The 19,500-nt window shown below is 42.6% G+C and overlaps 1 protein-coding gene across 2 annotated transcripts in view; it reads right to left on the bottom strand.

The window, feature by feature from the left end:
* rab27b (RAB27B, member RAS oncogene family) overlaps positions 1–19,500 on the bottom strand; it is a 56,791-nt gene that overhangs the window by 24,256 nt on the left and 13,035 nt on the right. Inside the window, exon 1 of one of the 2 annotated variants that reach the window (XM_015977064.3) lies at positions 4,305–4,783. The exons of the other annotated variant lie outside the window; for it this stretch is intronic. The gene's annotated coding sequence lies outside the window, so the exon portion shown is untranslated. Of the gene's footprint in view, positions 1–4,304; positions 4,784–19,500 lie in introns of those variants that run through there. 2 annotated transcript variants of the gene reach the window in all.

Genomic DNA, 19,500 nt, shown 5'->3' with positions numbered 1-19,500 from the left:
GCTGCCCCCTATTGCCAGGGAAAATACACACTGTCACTTTAAACACATCCAAAAACGCAGGGCGTTTCTCAACATGCGTACTTGTGTGTACTCATGTTCTTGTGCAACGTGATCTACGATGGCCCAAGTGCTGTTCCAATCCTAAGAACGCATCACGGCAAGTTTGCTCAAAGTTCCCGGATGTGTTCTTGCTCCGCCCATTGTATTGAGAATGCATCAACGCCATCTTCAGCTGACTTAGGACTGCGAAGTTTCCAACAGTGCATGGCTTCAAAGCCCTTACTCCAAACGTCAGAGGAAAAGGTCGTAACTGTAGTGTTTTATAGTAGAAATACAAATAAAGGAATATTAAGCTGTCTTGTAAATAATTGTGTGATCTGTAAAATTTGCTGTGTGTATTTAGGTTTTACTCTTCACAATCCCTCACAATGCTAATAAGCTAACCCACTATCAAAATAAAAGCAGCGTAGCTTTGTTTTGAGGAAAACTAAACTTTTTCTTCGTTTAACAGGAAGTTCTGGTATTTTATCAGTTTTGATTAAAGGTGAACCAAACATACAAGTAATATGTTTTAGTTGTTATTTTGATTTTTAAGGAATGAACTAAACTTTTACTTCTATGTCAGGCTGTTTGTGGCGCAACGGAGTATGGCTCTGTTCCGAACGCCATCCTCGTCCTCCCGTTCTCGGTAGAACAGACTCTCTGGTGTCCTTGCCCATGACATACTTGTCTAGTACACAAGAACGTACTAGAGTCCTTAAGTACTGAGAAACGGCCATGTTTCTGATTTATTTTCTGTACCTTTCATCCTTTACTCTTCAAATCTTCGAGAACATTTTGATACATCAGTTAGCAGCAAATATGTCTGAATAATCTGTTTAAGTCAGAAGTCATTGACTTTTCCTAAAAGGAGGAACTGATTTAGTGACTTCTAATGAAAAGGAAACCAGTTAACCTTTGACCTTTGTCACAATGCTTGATTGATTGGTAATCCCTGAGTGGACAACAGAGGGTTCAGCAGCTTTAGGGCCAAACAAAAACTAAACGTCAGAATGAAACGTTCGAATCTTAGCTTAAACCACGCTACTGCAGCTATATTTATGCGTTTAGGACATTTTCCCATTTTTATAGAAACTCACATGGAGCCAGTAGGTGAGAAAATGTGAGATTTGTTGTTTATTGTTTTTTTGGTGAAGATGGATGATGGATGGATGGATAGAAGAATAGATGGACAGATGGATAGAAGAATAGATGGACAGATGGGTGGATAGAAGAATAGATGGACAGATGGATGGATGGATAAAAGAATAGAAGGATGGATAGAAGAATAGATGGACAGATGGATAGAAGAATAGATGGACAGATGGATGGATGGATGGATGGATAGAAGAATAGATGGACAGATGGATGGATAAAAGAATAGATGGACAGATGGATGGATGGATAGAAGAATAGATGGACAGATGGATGGATGGATAGAAGAATAGATGGACAGATGGATGGATGGATAGAAGAATAGATGGACAGATGGATGGATAGAAGAATAGATGGACAGATGGATGGATGGATGGATGGATGGATAAAAGAATAGATGGACAGATGGATGGATGGATGGATAAAAGAATAGATGGACAGATGGATGGATGGATAAAAGAATAGATGGATGGATGGATGGATGGATAGAAGAATAGATGGACAGATGGATGGATAAAAGAATAGATGGACAGATGGATGGATGGATAGAAGAATAGATGGACAGATGGATGGATGGATAGAAGAATAGATGGACAGATGGATGGATGGATGGATAAAAGAATAGATGGACAGATGGATGGATGGATAAAAGAATAGATGGATGGATGGATGGATGGATGGATAGAAGAATAGATGGACAGATGGATGGATATAGAAGAATAGATGGACAGATGGATGGATAGATAGAAGAATAGATGGACAGATGGATGGATGGATAGAAGAATAGATGGACAGATGGATGGATGGATAGAAGAATAGATGGACAGATGGATGGATGGATAGAAGAATAGATGGACAGATGGATGGATATAGAAGAATAGATGGACAGATGGATGGATGGATAGAAGAATAGATGGACAGATGGATGGATGGATAGAAGAATAGATGGACAGATGGATGGATATAGAAGAATAGATGGACAGATGGATGGATAGATAGAAGAATAGATGGACAGATGGATGGATGGATAGAAGAATAGATGGACAGATGGATGGATGGATGGATGGATAGAAGAATAGATGGACAGATGGATGGATGGATGGATGGATGGATAGAAGAATAGATGGACAGATGGATGGATATAGAAGAATAGATGGACAGATGGATGGATAGATAGAAGAATAGATGGACAGATGGATGGATGGATAGAAGAATAGATGGACAGATGGATGGATGGATAGAAGAATAGATGGACAGATGGATGGATGGATAGAAGAATAGATGGACAGATGGATGGATGGATAGAAGAATAGATGGACAGATGGATGGATGGATGGATGGATGGATAGAAGAATAGATGGACAGATGGATGGATGGATGGATGGATGGATAGAAGAATAGATGGACAGATGGATGGATATAGAAGAATAGATGGACAGATGGATGGATAGATAGAAGAATAGATGGACAGATGGATGGATGGATAGAAGAATAGATGGACAGATGGATGGATGGATAGAAGAATAGATGGACAGATGGATGGATGGATAGAAGAATAGATGGACAGATGGATGGATATAGAAGAATAGATGGACAGATGGATGGATGGATAGAAGAATAGATGGACAGATGGATGGATGGATAGAAGAATAGATGGACAGATGGATGGATATAGAAGAATAGATGGACAGATGGATGGATAGATAGAAGAATAGATGGACAGATGGATGGATGGATAGAAGAATAGATGGACAGATGGATGGATGGATGGATGGATAGAAGAATAGATGGACAGATGGATGGATGGATGGATGGATGGATAGAAGAATAGATGGACAGATGGATGGATGGATAGAAGAATAGATGGACAGATGGATGGATGCAGGGTATCCGTGGGTCCTTAAAAAGTTTTAAATTAGCTTTTCCAAATTTAAGGCCTTAAAAATCCTTAAAAATTACAAATAATCCTTAAATACAGTTTCCAAAGGTCTTAAATGTCCAAAAACCCAATAAACAAGACTGTTTTATTTCTATAAAATTTTCGTGAATTTCTAGTTAGTGTTCAGCATTTTTTATGTACGATGTTGGCGTAAGCGGAACCGTACACATTCGGTTGGTTGTGAAAGGGGACTATTTTTAGATGAGCACATTAGCTGGTTAATCTAGTGGGAGTTTGCACCATGGGGAAGTGCAAGTTTGATGGTAACTGGATGGCTAATCCCACGTTCACGACGTGGTTAGCACCGGTTCCAGGCAATAGCTGGAAATTATAGCTTAAATTTAATTTAAAAAATTGCTTAAATTTGGTCCAAGTGGCCTTAAAAAAGGTCTTAAAAAGTCTTAAATTTGGCTCCCTTTAACCTGCAGATACCCTGTGGATGGAAGAATAGATGGACAGATGGATGGATGGATGGATGGATGGATGGACAGATGGATGGATGGATTGTATGAAGGTTGAGTCTGAGTCTGGATTATTCTTGTTTAACAGTAATCTAATAATCTTTACGGCTCTGACTCCGACGTTTCCTGTGATCCCACTCTGGTCTTCTACGGACCTCAACTCTTTATTTATGACAGTGATTAAACTCTGCCTTTGGCCACTGGGACAGAGCAGGACAGGACACACATCATCACTTTTCACAGAATATTTCTGAAATTTGAAGTTTAAGTCCTGTTTTTTGTCCTATGAAATTTTACGAGTAGAAATTTAGCCTGAAATTTTCTAAATTCGTTTAAAAAATGAGAGACCTTAACATTTAAAGGGCGTCGTAAATAGAAACCTTTATTAACTTTAACCCAAATGTTTCATGTTAGATTTAGAACCCCAGAAAATCAGACGATCCTCCCTAAAGCAGCCAACTTCCCGTCAGAACATCACTGGTGTCATGAGACTCCGACGGTGTGACAATTCCCGACTCCTCTGATAACGAGCTGCCTGGAGGATGCAGCTGAGAGCAACAACACCATCCTTAACTTGTAGAGAAAGGTGTTGACCCACCGACACACAGATCAGATCCCAGTTCTGTTCTGAACTCTCCCAACATCAGAGAGTAAAAGCCCGGTTCCCCCAGCAGCTCCTAAACGCAGCAGAACCTCTGCCTGCTTCCTACCTCTGAGTGACTCCTCGGCTTTTAGATCCTGACGGAGGTCCAGGGTGTCCAAAGCAGCTGGCCAGTTAGTCCGACCTGCATCTACACTTACCAGCTGGCTCGCTGAATGAGTCGGAGAGGCGCGGGAAGACCGGACCGCCGGGTGAATAACGACCATACGGCTGGAGGCAGCAAAGCAGGAGGCCACGCCCCTCTCGGAGCAGCTGACTTGTCTGGCCGCAGGGCTGGACTGCTGACTGGCTTCACAGCTTCAACTTCCTGTCTGCATTCCTGCCTCGATGGCTAACTGGAATCTAACCAACAACCTCACTTACAACTCCGACCTGATTCAAATTAATCTAAAAAAAGTAAAATAAACATTAAATAATAATCATGAAAATAAAAACAAGCAACGACCCAAAAACCGTCCAGTGAAATGTGTCCATATGAAGCATGATTGATTCATGAACACACCTTTGCCAAGCAGTATTGAAAAGTCACACGTTTTACCTGATCCATGAATGCACCATCGCTAAGAGCTAGCTCATGCTAGCTAGTACAGTTCCTCCTGGTGCATTCAGGGGTTTCGTAGATTTTACTTATTTGAGAGGAATTCAAGATATCTCTTTATCGGTGGGCCAGAGCTGAACAGGAATCGGTCCATTAAGTTCGGATTGTTGCACCTCGAGTAAAATCTTCCCCATGGAAGTCTGTAATTGTTGTATGGGAATCCCAGACAGGGCAAACAAACCCCAGACTCCGGACAGAGTCTCTTGGTCATTTCAGTTCAGCTCAGTTTAATTCATGTTATTGATAAAGCGCCAAATCACAACAGGTCGTCTCAAGGACCTTCAAACGGTAAACATTCCAGTCCAGGTCAGTTCATTAAGCCAATCAGTAAAAAGTTTCCTATATAAATTACCCAGCAGGTCACATCGAGTCACTGACTAGTCAGTGTCTTTACAGCAATCCTCATACTAAGCAAGCATGCAGCGACAGTGGAGAGGAAAACTCCTTTTTAACAGGAAGATACCTCCAGAAAGAGCACACACACACACACACACACACACACACACACACACAAATAGTTACTAGTAGTAGCATTTTCTATGTAATCTGATCTTTGGAGTTTTAAACAATCCCTGATCAGGCTGATTATCATAACCAGCTGGTGATGTGACTCTACCAGTGACCTGTATATAGGCTGATTGAACGATGGACTAACACAATACTGATGTAGACAACTAACTATCCACCTGACCAGCGAATTTAACGAGTAACCCTCTTTACCAATAACTGCTTTGGTTCAATCCAAAATAAAGGAAAAAAATAACCAACTGAGCCACCAACAAGTTAATATGATAAACTACAATGACCAGCATCTGTTCAATTAACATACATGTTTATTCAGTTACTCATTACTCATTACTTGGTTAGTTACTTACAAATATTTACCTTATCAATCAGCTGACTCAAGCAACACCAGACCCTTCAATAACCAGCCAACCATTCATTTACCATGTCTCATCTTAACTAGATCACAGACTGGTAGTTACCCACATGAACTACAAGGAGGAAAGCATGTGAATGTGTGTGAATGGATGAATGAGACACTGTAGTGTAAAGCACTTTGGAGTCCTCATACTCTGAAAGGCACTACACAAGAGTGGTTCATTTATCATTTATCAGGACTGGTTTGAGTGACTGATTAACAACGACTATAATTAACAGACCAAGTTAAATAGATTATAAAGCAAAAACAAACTTACTAATAACTTTAACTGACTCCTGGTTAAACGTCAACAAACCTTACATTTTACCAACTAGCCGATAAAACCGTTTCTGCTAAACTCACTTACTAACTCACTAGTTAGCAAAGGTAATTGATGCTTAACTAAATGAATAAATGGTTATCATTTCATTACCAACGGCTTAAAAGAGTGACAAAATACCTAGCTAAATTAAACCCATAACTGAACTAACTAAACTAGCACCACATTGTTCCAAAATAAACTACTAGTTAATTATACAAGTGACCAACCAGCAACCACAGAACATTAACTAAAAAACAAATACCTGCAAACCTCGCATCGTCCCATAAAAGTCCATAATCCCAAAATCAACCAGTAACTAAACTAGTAGCTGGTAACTCAGAGGTTAACTAGATAGTTAGCTACTGGGATGTCTCTCACTTCTCTCCCTCTGAGCTGTTTAATTGTTAGTGTGTGTAATGAGAGGGTGAGGCCGACACACACACACACTCTCTTATTGGTGCAGGGTCACCTGAGGTCAGGCTGATGGAAGAAGCGGTAGAACAGCAACTATGATGTAGAACCTGACCAGGTGAACTCTCAGGAAGTGTTTATAATCTTATCTGAGGAGAACGATGAAGGAAGCAGCTGTCAGACACGTCCGACTAACCATCAGCAGAAATAATTATCATCACTTCATTTTTGTCTTTTCACAGAAGATGTTTTAACCATCCAGTCATCTACTTGTGTTGGTTAATGACTTGTTACTGCTTTTCTTCTTATATCTTAGTAATGTGGGGACAACTGGATATTTCATTTAGTCATTATTGTAGTAGTATTGTAGCAGCAGGATTACTGTAGTAGTATTGTAGCAGCAGGATTACTGTAGTAGTATTGTAGCAGCAGGATTACTGTAGTAGTATTGCAGCAGCAGGATTACTGTAGTAGTATTGTAGCAGCAGGATTACTGTAGTAGTATTGCAGCAGCAGGATTACTGTAGTAGTATTGTAGCAGCAGGATAACTGTAGTAGTATTGCAGCTGCAGGATTACTGTAGTAGTATTGTAGCAGCAGGATTACTGTAGTAGTATTGTAGCAGCAGGATTACTGTAGTAGTATTGCAGCTGCAGGATTACTGTAGTAGTATTGTAGCAGCAGGATTACTGTAGTAGTATTGTAGCAGCAGGATTACTGTAGTAGTATTGCAGCAGCAGGATTACTGTAGTAGTATTGTAGCAGCAGGATAACTGTAGTAGTATTGCAGCTGCAGGATTACTGTAGTAGTATTGTAGCAGCAGGATAACTGTAGTAGTATTGCAGCTGCAGGATTACTGTAGTAGTATTGTAGCAGCAGGTATACTGTAGTAGTATTGCAGCAGCAGGTATACTGTAGTAGTATTGTAGCAGCAGGTATACTGTAGTAGTATTGCAGCAGCAGGTATACTGTAGTAGTATTGTAGCAGCAGGTATACTGTAGTAGTATTGCAGCAGCAGGTATACTGTAGTAGTATTGCAGCAGCAGGTATACTGTAGTAGTATTGCAGCAGCAGGTATACTGTAGTAGTATTGCAGCAGCAGGATTACTGTAGTAGTATTGTAGCAGCAGGATAACTGTAGTAGTATTGCAGCTGCAGGATTACTGTAGTAGTATTGCAGCAGCAGGTATACTGTAGTAGTATTGTAGCAGCAGGATTACTGTAGTAGTATTGCAGCAGCAGGTATACTGCAGTAGTATTGCAGCAGCAGGTATACTGTAGTAGTATTGCAGCAGGTATTCTGTAGTAGTATTGCAGCAGCAGGTATACTGTAGTAGTATTGCAGCCGCAGGTATACTGTAGTAGTATTACAGCAGCAGGTATACTGTAGAAGTATTGCAGCAGCAGGTATACTGTAGTAGTATTGTAGCAGCAGGATTACTGTAGTAGTATTGCAGCAGCAGGTATACTGTAGTAGTATTGTAGCAGCAGGATTACTGTAGTAGTATTGCAGGGGGTATACTGTAGTAGTATTGTAGCAGCAGGTATACTGTAGTAGTATTGCAGGGGGAATACTGTAGTACTATTGTAGCACCAGGTATACTGCAGTAGTATTGTAGCAGCAGGTATACTGTAGTAGTATTGCAGGGGGTATACTGTAGTAGTATTGTAGCTGCAGGTATACTGTATTAGTATTGCAGTGGGTATACTGTAGTACTATTGTAGCAGCAGGTATACTGCGGTAGTACTGTAGCAGCAGGTATACTGTAGTAGTATTGTAGCAGCAGGATTACTGTAGTAGTATTGCAGCAGGTATACTGTAGTAGTATTGCAGCAGCAGGATTACTGTAGTAGTATTGCAGCAGGTATACAGTAGTAGTATTGCAGCTGCAGGATTACTGTAGTAGTATTGCAGCAGGTATACTGTAGTAGTATTGCAGCAGCAGGATTACAGTAGTAGTATTGTAGCAGCAGATATACTGTAGTAGTATTGCAGCAGGTAGACTGTAATAGTATTTCAGCAGCAGGATTACTGTAGTAGTATTGCAGCTGCAGGATTACTGTAGTAGTATTGCAGCAGGTATACTGTAATAGTATTTCAGCAGCAGATACACTGTAGTAGTATTGCAGCTGCAGGATTACTGTAGTAGTATTGCAGCAGGTATACTGTAGTAGTATTGTAGCAGCAGATATACTGTAGTAGTATTGCAGCAGGTATACTGTAGTAGTATTGCAGCTGCAGGATTACTGTAGTAGTATTGCAGCAGGTATATTGTAGTAGTATTGCAGCTGCAGGATTACTGTAGTAGTATTGCAGCAGGTATACTATAGTAGTATTGCAGGAGCAGGATTACTGTAGTAGTATTGCAGCAGGTATACTGTAGTAGTATTGCAGCAGGTATACTGTAGTAGTACTGTAGCAGCAGATATACTGTAGTAGTATTGTAGCAGCAGATATACTGTAGTAGTATTGTAGCAGCAGATATACTGTAGTAGTATTGTATCAGCAGGTATACTGTAGTAGTATTGCAGCAGCAGGATTACTGTAGTAGTATTGCAGCAGGATTTCTGTAGTAGTATTGCAGCAGGTATACTGTAGTAGTATTGTAGCAGCAGATATACTGTAGTAGTATTGCAGCAGGTATACTGTGGTAGTATTTCAGCTGCAGGATTACTGTAGTAGTATTGCAGCAGGTATACTGTAGTAATATTGCAGCTGCAGGATTACTGTAGAATTATTGTAGCAGCAGATATACTGTAGTAGTATTGCAGCAGGTATACTGTAGTAGTATTGCAGCTGCAGGATTACTGTAGTAGTATTGCAGCAGGTATACTGTAGTAGTATTGCAGCTGCAGGATTACTGTAGTAGTAATGTAGCAGCAGATATACTGTAGTAGTACTGCAGCTGCAGGATTACTGTATTGCAGCAGCAGGCTTACTGTAGTAGTATTGCAACAGCAGGAATACTGCAGAAGTATTGCAGAAGCAGGTACACCTGTAGTAGTATTGCAGCAGCAGGATTACTGTAGTACTATTGCAGCAGCAGGATTTCTGTAGTACTATTGCAACAGGTTGTCCTATAGTTTACAGGATAGGCTCCCAGGGAATTCTGCCGTTGTGTCCTTGGGCAAGACACCTAACCCACCTTACCTGCTGGTGTTGGTCGGAGGGACCGGTGGTGCCTGTCAGTGCGCCCCAGGGCAGCTGTGGCTACATCGTAGCTCATCATCACCAGTGTGTGTGTGAATGGATGAATGATGCTCTGTAGTGTAAAGTGCTTTGGAGTCCTCTGACTCTACACAAGTGTGGATCATTCATCGTTCGACCGGGAGCTAAAATGCTTCCACGTTTAGTTTAAATTCATGTGGATTTATGTAGAAATACAAAAAGAAAACATTTTACCAGAACATACAAGACAAGATTAAATCTAATCCAGAAGTTCAAATATTTAAAATAACAATAATTATGTTTCAACTGGCAGCTTAAAATGACTAATTTAGTCCAACGGATTGATATGTTTCATATGAATAATGTTTTTATTGGTGAATTAAAGTAAATTCAATCACATTTAACCCTCTCAGGCTCAAAATAAGTTTTGATAAAAGGACGAACAACTAAGTACTTCAGAGGTTCTTCTGAGTTAAAAACGCTCATGAAACACGCGTGTGGAGTAACCAGGCAGGATTTAACGTTGCTAATCTGCAACGCCTGCCTCCAGAGGGTTAAAGAGCTGTAGGTTAGGCAGTAAATTCTGCTAATGAGACAAAGTCAGATTCAGACAGCAGCAGGTTTTTCTGTATTTGTTCCCCCGCTGCTGGGTTTGGCCCAGGGCACCGAGAGGACGGAGACCGACGAGGCGGCCTCAACTGTTCATTCTGGGTTCTGTATCAGCCTAAAACCCTGAATCGGTGCAACTCTAATCATGTTCATTAAAGATGTCTGTTAATTATCCAGTTCAAAACCAAGATGACATCACTTCCTGTCGTGTGGGTTTAATCAGAACAAAGCAGGGACCGGGAGTGTGAATCCCACAACACGGGCTGGCTGATCATAAAAAGGGCAGCTGGGTCAGAACCAATCAGCTGGACACAAACACACTCACCCAAGTGGATGACAGCAATTCCCACAATTCCCAGTGACCCGGAGACAGGCCTTTAAAAATTAATTGGATTTATACTGCACTGGTCTTGGTGGTGCAGAACGAAGACAAACAGCTGTCACAGGGAACACGCGCACACACACACACACACACACACACACACACACACACACACACACACACACACACACACACACACACACACACACACACACAGGTTGAACAGGGTTAATTGCTGACATAAATTCAGGCATCATCACTACATGAGGGAAAGAACGTGTTTCCGTCTCTGAAACAAACAATAAACATGAATCAGCAGCAGAAACGACTCAGAGGTTCCATCAAACAGGAAAACGGGTTGATTCCGTTTCAGAAAGCTGAAGGAATTTCTCCCATTTGTTTGTGTGAGGAGATCCGTTGAGCCAGAGCTCTTCTGAGAGGGGATTCCCAGTTGCTAGGAGACACAATATCATCAACAGCCCGGATGTCATCGCTTAACAACAAACATGGAAGGATTTTGCTGTTGCTTTTCCTAAAAGGCAGCCTGGAGAGCCATCCTGTGTGTGTGTGTGTGTGTGTGTGTGTGTGTGTGTGTGTGTGTGTGTGTGTGTGTGTGTGTGTGTGTGTGTGTGTGTGTGTATGTGTGTGTGTGTGTGTGTGTGTGTGTGTGTGTGTGTGCATGCGTGAGTGTGTGCGTTTGCATGTGTGCGTGTGTCTGTGTGCATACACGTGTTCATGCGTGAGTGTGTGTGCATGCGCGTGTGTGTGCATTTGCATGTGTGCATGTGTGTGTGTGTGTGTGTGTGCATGCGTGAGTGTGTGTTTGCGTTTGTGTGTCTATGTGCATGCACATCAGTGTGTGTGCGCGTGTGTGCTCACTCTTCTCCATCCCCAGTGAGCCGTGGAGGATGGCTGCTTATACTGAGCCAGGATTCTCTGGAGGTAATCTTCCTGTTAAAAAGAGTTTTCCTCTCCACTGTCGCTGCATGCTTGCTTAGTATGAGGATTGCTGTAAAGACTTTTAGGTACAAACACCTGAAGTTACACGAGCCTCAGCAGCTAAAAGCCCACATGTCTAAAATTCATAATTTACTATTTAATTTGTGTTCTTAGATCAGGGATTCCCTAAGTGTGGTGCGCGCACCCCCGGGGGTGCGCGAGGTGAAAAGTGTAATGGCTGCGGAGCTCAGAGAAGTCTGTCAAAAGTCACCATTAGCATAGCCAGAAACTCATTTGTGGGTGGGCCTAAGAAAATGTAAGTGGGCACAATAAAACTGAAAACAAGTATATTTTGCTTGTGTGTGTGTGTGTGTCCTCCGCATATGTCCTAACTTTAGTGTGACGTCTGATATATATATATATATATATATATATATATATATATATATATATATAAATTTTTTATTTTATTTTATTTATAGCCATGCCCTGATGTGGGGCTGGGGGGTGCGTCGACATGGTCGGGACATAGAAGGGGGTGCGCGGATAAATAAGTTTGGGAACCAATAAGCTGCAGCTGATGACTCGGCTCACTGAGACGGATTCCTGTCCCAGTATGAAAATCTTACAGGACTTGGATCAAATCTCTGCGGATCAGTCAGGAAAGGCTTTGCAAATGAAATGAGTCTGTCTGGAGAAGGTTTGATGCTTGTTCTATCACAGCTGGAAGAAAACATCTGTCCACAAGTCTGAGTTCATTTCTGAACCTCGACGTTTTTACATCAGCAGCACAAACAAGCTGATTTAAACGTGTTAAATGTCTCATGTAGGAAAACAGAAGAACATGTAACTAAAGTTGTGAGCATTAACGCACAAACACCAATAATCTCAGAACAACATAGGGCTGGACGATATGGCAAAAATAGAATATCACGATTTTTCCAATATTTTATCACAATTTCGATTTTATCACGATTTTTTATCCATGAATAGCATAACTTCAATTGCGTATTAAAGAAGAGAAACACTGAATAAATAAACATTTATTCATATTAGGGATAATCAGCACAGTGCTAACACACTTATATTTTAAACTCACACCAGAGATGATAAAAGCCCTGAGAGAAACAGTTACAAAAATCAGTTTTTCTAGTTTTTCAAGTAACTTAACATAAATTAAAATCGTAAACATATTTAAAGTGCTAACATGTAAATTGCAAACGTATTGTGCAAACATTAACTTGTTCAAAATACTATGTAGCTCCCAGTTGCTCATGTAGTGGATAGTTAAGCTCAAATACGGCTCTGATGTGCGGCTGGACCAGAGATCGCTTGTGGTAGCAAAAAACTGCGCATTCTGAATATTTTCTGCAACTCTCACTTTGCATTCAGCGTACATGCGTGGAATGGCGGAGTTCGAAAAATACTTGCGGCTGGAAAACTCGTAGCGCGGGTCCAATGTTTTTATCATGTTCTTAAATCCCGCTCCTACTGTTCGCACGGGGCACAAATCTTTAACCAAGCGGTACGTCACTGCATCTGTCACGCTGTTCCATCGTCTGCTGTCTCTGTCGTAGGGAGTGAGTTTTGTGTTTCTGTTAGCGTTTGCTGCCTGGAAGAAGCACTAGCCGCCACAGCCGCAGGCTTTTTAGCTTTAGCTGCCAGCTGGCTCTCATTGTACTGTTTGGGATGCCTTCTTTTCAAGTGATTAAACAAGTTTGTGGTGTTGCCATCACTTGTCTTGACGCTCTCCTTGCAAACTTTGCAAATGACGTTTCGCTGCTCTTTGTCATCGGGTGAAAAACCAACCAGTTCCTTCGGAACGAAAACCTCGTTGTTGCTCTCAGCCGCGGCCGAAGCCATGTTTGTTCACACACAGGTGAAAACAAGCGGGGCACTAATATATTACTATGACTCACTCTGATTGGTTAAGGGTCAAACAAAGGCGTGTCATTCGCCGGAGGTAAGTTCCCTTTTCATTCAGAGGCAGAAATTCAACAGCAGAGCTGTGAATCGTGATAAAACGGTCTCTCAAAAATGACAGACCGTCAGATGTGTCGATCGTAAAACGGTCTAAAATCGTCCTATCGCCCAGCCCTAGTCTCACACTCATTTTAACTCACACCTTCGTGAACCTTGTTAGTTCCTCTAGAGTCTGCAGGTGAGAGCGCGTTCTGGAGCCCAGAACCTGAGCAGAAAGGGTGTGTGGGTCCGACCCGTTAACAATAGCTCCTCACAGCCTCGTGATCCTCATTACTTCAGCACATTGAGGCCGACGTGCTCCCACCGTCGTCTGCTGCCAGAACAAAGCAGACGGTTGTCCCCTAACAGCTGATCGTTGTTTCATAGTGTCATGCTGCTCCTGGTGATGTTTACGAGTCAACAGAACCCCGACCTAATCTTCCGTTTCCTCTCAGCCAACAGCTCATTCATTCATGTGAGACGTGTTGTTCTGCTGCAGCGGGAGGACGCTCTCAACAAACTTTCACATGAGGGGTTTCGTGCAAAGGCTGCACAAAAAACGTCTTTGTGCAAAAAAAGTCTGTTTCTGGGCCTCGTCGCCATCTTTTCTCCCCGATTCTCTAAACGGAGGTGGCTCTGACGGCCGTCTGCTGACCGATGCTGCCTTTTCATTCCCACACGCCGGTCCTGGTTTCATTTGCATCAGCTCATCAATCCAGAGGCGAACAACTGACCTTTTACTTAGGGAAGAAATGATTAAGATTAAAAGAAGGTGAGGAGGAAGAGGAGAGGAAGAGCAGGCTGCCAACAGCAGAGAGTTTTAAAAATGTATGAGCCTTCAGCCTCAAGCAGCGAGCTGTAGTGTGTGTGTGAGCGCCGAACGCCGGCCGTTAAACCACTTAAGCAGCTTCGCTTCCAAACTACGCTCCAGATCATTCTAACAAGCTTCCTGCTAATGTCGGTCCTGAGTGTGGGAGGAACAGTCGCCCGTGTTTAACTTACAATAAACTCCTGTCAGCTGAACATCAGCTTATGAGTCACGAGTCTGGGGAGGTGGTGTTGGAGGAGGAGGAGGAGTGACCACAATAAAGAGGGGAAGACCAAACAAAAAAACCTACAGAATAATCCTGGAAAAAAATAGGAAAAATACAGATTTTAGGATGGGGGGGGGGGGGGGGAACGACAAAGTGCAGATGATCTGAAACAAATAAGGAGCCCAAGTCTCCTCCCTTTCCGCTCGGCTCGAGAACAATAAAATGAATAAAAGTCATCGGAGCTAAAAACGCTATTTTCTAACCCGCTGTGCCGTACGCCCTGGACCACACATTCATTTCAATTCAATTCAATTCAAGTTTATTTATATAGCGCCAAATCACGACAAGAGTCGTCTCAAGGCACTTCACATAATAAACATTCCAATTCAGGTCAGTTCATTAAGCCAATCAGAAATAATGTTTCCTATATAAGGAACCCAGCAAATTGCATCAAGTCACTGACTAGTGTCAGTGACTATACAGCAATCCTCATACTAAGCAAGCATGCAGCGACAGAGGAGAGGAAAACTCCCTTTTAACAGGAAGAAACCTCCAGAGAATCCTGGCTCAGTATAAGCAGCCATCCTCCACGACTCACTGGGGATCGAGAAGGCGATCACACATACGTTGTACTCCAATTTAAATGAAAAGTAATGATTTGTGTTTCGAACACGCCAGTCAGGTACTTTGAGCAGGGTATCTGCGGGTTTAAGGAAGCCACATTTAAGACCTTTTAAGACCTTTTTAAGGCCACTTTGACCAAATTTAAGCTATAATTTCCAGCTATTGACTGGAACCGGTGCTAACCACGTCGCAAACGTGGGATTAGCCATCCAGTTACCATTAAACTTGCACTTGCCCACGGCGCAAGCTCCCACTAGCTTAGCCAGCTAGTGTGCTCATCTAAAAATAGCCCCCTTTCACAACCAACTGAATGTGTACGGTTCCGCTTACGCCAACATCGTACACAAAAAACGCTGAACACCAACTAGAAATTCTTGAAATCTTTATAGAAATAAAAGAATCTTGTTTATCGGGTCTTTGGTCATTTAAGACCTTTGGAAACTGTATTTAAGGATTATTTGTCATTTTTAAGGATTTTTAAGGCCTTAAATTTGGAAAAGCAAATTTAAGATTTTTTAAGGACCCACGGATACCGTTTGAGATTTATCATCTTGTAAAAGTTGATAATTAGCACGACTACACACCAGAAATGTGTGACATCACCACATAACCCCCCCCCCGCGCGCACGCGTAGCTGCTACTTCCCACATGACCAGATTTATGGTTCTTTCCTCCTGAAGGAAGAATATGAAGTTCACTGAACTTACAGCCATTTCCCTCCGTTTTCTCCGTGTCTGGTTCGATGACGTCACTTTGGTGAAACGCATTTGTAGTCCTGGACTTATTTTCACACAAAATCTAAAACATCGTCGTCGTCCCCCCCCCCCCATTTGAAAATAAGGCCGTTCTTCGTATCAAAATGCGTATTCGAAATTCACGGCACAAACAAGTGGGATTAGAAAACAGCGTTTTTAGCCCCGTTGGCTTGCGTTAATTTTTTTTCGTTCTTCCGGGGACCCGTGGTGCGGAAGTAGATGGGCGGGACTTAGGCTCCCTATATGGATGAGAACGTAAAGAACCAGGAATAAAAGAGAAGAACAAACTAGATCCAGAATTAATTACAAACTCACTGATAAAGAAATGTACCATGACACGATGTGTTCCAGGTGCCTACAGGTCCTATGAGCTACCGGAGTAGACGTAATTTTAGATTTATTATTGCGTCAATCTAAACTCGTTCCAGAACGCTGCACTGAAATTTCCGTATCTAAAGATACGGCATGCACACGACCCACACAATCTATGGCTAACGTACCGCTGGGGTTCGCCCAAGTGTCCAGTGCTCGGCAGCCTCGCCTCTGTCGGTGCGTCCCAGGGCAGCTGTGGCTACATCGTAGCTCATCACCACCAGCGTGTGAATGAGTGGTTGTGTTGTGAAGCGCCTTGGGGGGGATGTAGAACCCTAAGAAGGTGCTATACAAGTACAGGAGGCTGGCCCAGTGGGAAAATGGCCGACTCGGCAAATCAAGCAGCTGCTTCTGAGCCCAGAAGATGTTGTTTCCTTCTCAGAAGAGGAGCAACCAATTCATCACATTAATACTTCAATTTAGATTCCAGCTCAAGAAATAAAATACTTTGGACGCCTTTCAAAAATGAAGATGGAGGAGTTCTGCTGTGCTGTACGTCTACGTTTTACCCCCTCCTGGTGTAAGAGCCCATCTCCTGAGGATGTCGTCTCTGGGTTTTTACAGACGTTGATGCTTCACCACAGACCTGCTGTGGTGATCCTACTGGTACCGTCCGTTATTTAGGACACCAGGAGGTTCCTCGGGTCCAGAGGCATCCTCGAACGGTATTCCTGGTGTGTTATTGCATTTTTATAGCAGGAACACCACGGCAGTCATTCACACCCTGGTGGGGATGAGCTACGTCATAGCCACAGCTGCCCTGGGGCGCAATGACAGAGGCAAGGCTGCTGAGATTACAGGGCAAGCCCGTCACCGTTGACCAAATGTAGGCTGTTTTAGCCGTTTTAAACGTGTCGTTTTTGCATCGGAATCTCCCGTTCGGCCCACAATGCATCCTGGGACAGTTTCAGCCACAAAGGATACAGCAGACCCGTGCTTACAATCCAGGACTTTTATAATCCAGGGAATTGGGACAGCGTTCTCATTTCACTGGGACAAAATCTGTCTTCAGATGCAGCCTTGGAAGTTTTGCTAAGCTACGAGTTAGGTTAGTTGCTAGCGAGCGGTTAGCTTAGCCTGCTACAGGATGGAATCGGTAAATTCTGATGGTAAAAATTTGATTTGCTGATATAAAACACAAAAAGCTGCAGCTTCTGCTGCTAAATCTAAACCACTTAAGTCATAACGTCCAGCCTATCGTCTCTGAAAAAACAACCTTTTTTAACGGGATACTAATTTCTGATGATTTAACTAACCATCTGGAGGCGGGCATTGCAGATTAGCAACGTTAAACCCTACCTACCTGGTTACTCCACACACATGTTTCATGAGCACTTTTTAACTCAGAAGTACCCCTGAAGGACTTAGTTGTTCGTCCTTTTATCAAAACTTAAGCCTGAGAGGGTTAATAGGACGACGTTGTGTCCATGAAGCCTCTATCCTACTCACATCTGTCAGAGTGGCGCATCCTGTGCAGCTGTAGTAGGAAGGACAGCATCGTGATCAGAAACTTCACAGAACAACTCCTCGTTTTATCCTTTCCTCGCCTTCTACCTCCTCTCGTCTCCGTCACCAGGCAACTGGGCTGTCCACCCTTCCTCTGCACTTTCTTCACCGCGCTCACCCCTCCTTCCTCCTCCTCATTGATTAGAGCATGTAGATGTGTCGATTGATTCGAGACTGAATACGAGGAGACGATGCTTAAAGGGGGATATACGTTCGGATCAGCTTGAGTTAATCACTGATTGAATCGTTTTTAATTTAATTGCCTTCATTTAACAAGCAGTTTTCCAGTTCTGACAAAGCAGCCGGATGAACCAGGAATGAGAGGCGGAGGTTGGGTTCATCCCACCAACAACTCTGCTTCATAATAAAATCCATCCCACACCTAAAAAACACAGTAGAGACTAGGGTTGTCACGGTAACGGGTGTAGCGGTAAAACCCGGTAAAAAAGTTGACAATAATAATAACCGTCTTGTTTTTTAAAACATATATTAACTCGGTGGATTAGCGTGGCTGCGGTGTAGGCGCGGTGACCCTTACCAGCCACCGTATCATCTGCTGAAGTTGCCGGCGGCACATGCGCACTTTGTTGTTTACAACCAAAACTTTCTTGAAGCTAAAGCTGAAATAACGGCCAAAGGATGAGACGGCAGTGCTCAGGACATTTATTATCCCTCAAAGAAGACAAAGTGGGAAGTACGGGCATCTTTTGGATATCTGAAGAATGCCAAGGGACAGTTGATAGAAGACGGCTATCCTGTTTGCAGCACGTGCAGAAAAAGTGTCTGTGAAAGGCAGCAACGCCTCAAATCTCATGACACATCTGCGTGACCATCACCCACAACTCTACAGTCAACGCAAGGCAAGCTAACTTTAGCACTTTAGCTAAAATGCGTGATCCGAGGATTTGGGTTGAGGGAGAATGCAACGAGTCGCTGTATAAAGCAGCCGCAGCGCCGCTACCTGCATATAAACCGTGTCGCGGACACCCCCATGTTGAAATGACGCTATGCATTACGGGGCTCCCAGGGGCAGATAAGAGTTGGTCTCTCTCCGAGAATAATTATGAATTTAACAATGATTACTGCCTGATGACATTTTCCCACATCTGCAAAGCTCACTGGAAGGACACAAACCGAGGACAATATTTTCCTGATATAGGGTTTATTACTCAAGTAAGGGTAAAAAAGTATCTGATTAGAAGGCTACTTGAATAAGAAGTTATGGGCAAATATTGGTATTTTTAAGACTAAAGGGGAAATATGTAAACAAATAAACAACATAATTACAAAATAACACATTTTAGGCTAAATTTAGACACAAACTGAGGACAATATTTCCTGACATACAGGGTTTATTTAATTGTGTGAAAATTTAGCACGTTTAAAAAAATACAGCGATAATACCGAAAACCGTGGTAATTTTGGTCACAATAACCGTGAGGTTAGACTTTCACACCATGACAACCCTAGTGGAGACCAGTTTCTGTTGTTTAATTATGATCACTGTTCGCCCGTATTTAATGACGTAGCTTTATGAGCCGCTGCTGGTGGTGGCCGGAGGGACTGGTGGGGCCAGCTGTGGCTGCGATGTAGCTCATCACCACCAGGGTGTGGATGAATGACTTTGGTATAAAACACTTTGGAGTCCTCTGACAAGTAAGTATACAAGTACGGGTCATTTATCATTTATTTAGTTAA

This window comes from Nothobranchius furzeri, chromosome 6 (assembly GCF_043380555.1).
Source record: "Nothobranchius furzeri strain GRZ-AD chromosome 6, NfurGRZ-RIMD1, whole genome shotgun sequence".
Classification (NCBI taxonomy): Eukaryota; Metazoa; Chordata; class Actinopteri; order Cyprinodontiformes; family Nothobranchiidae; genus Nothobranchius; species Nothobranchius furzeri.
Note: the sequence above shows the minus strand (reverse complement) of the source record. Positions and strands in the feature narration are given on the sequence as shown.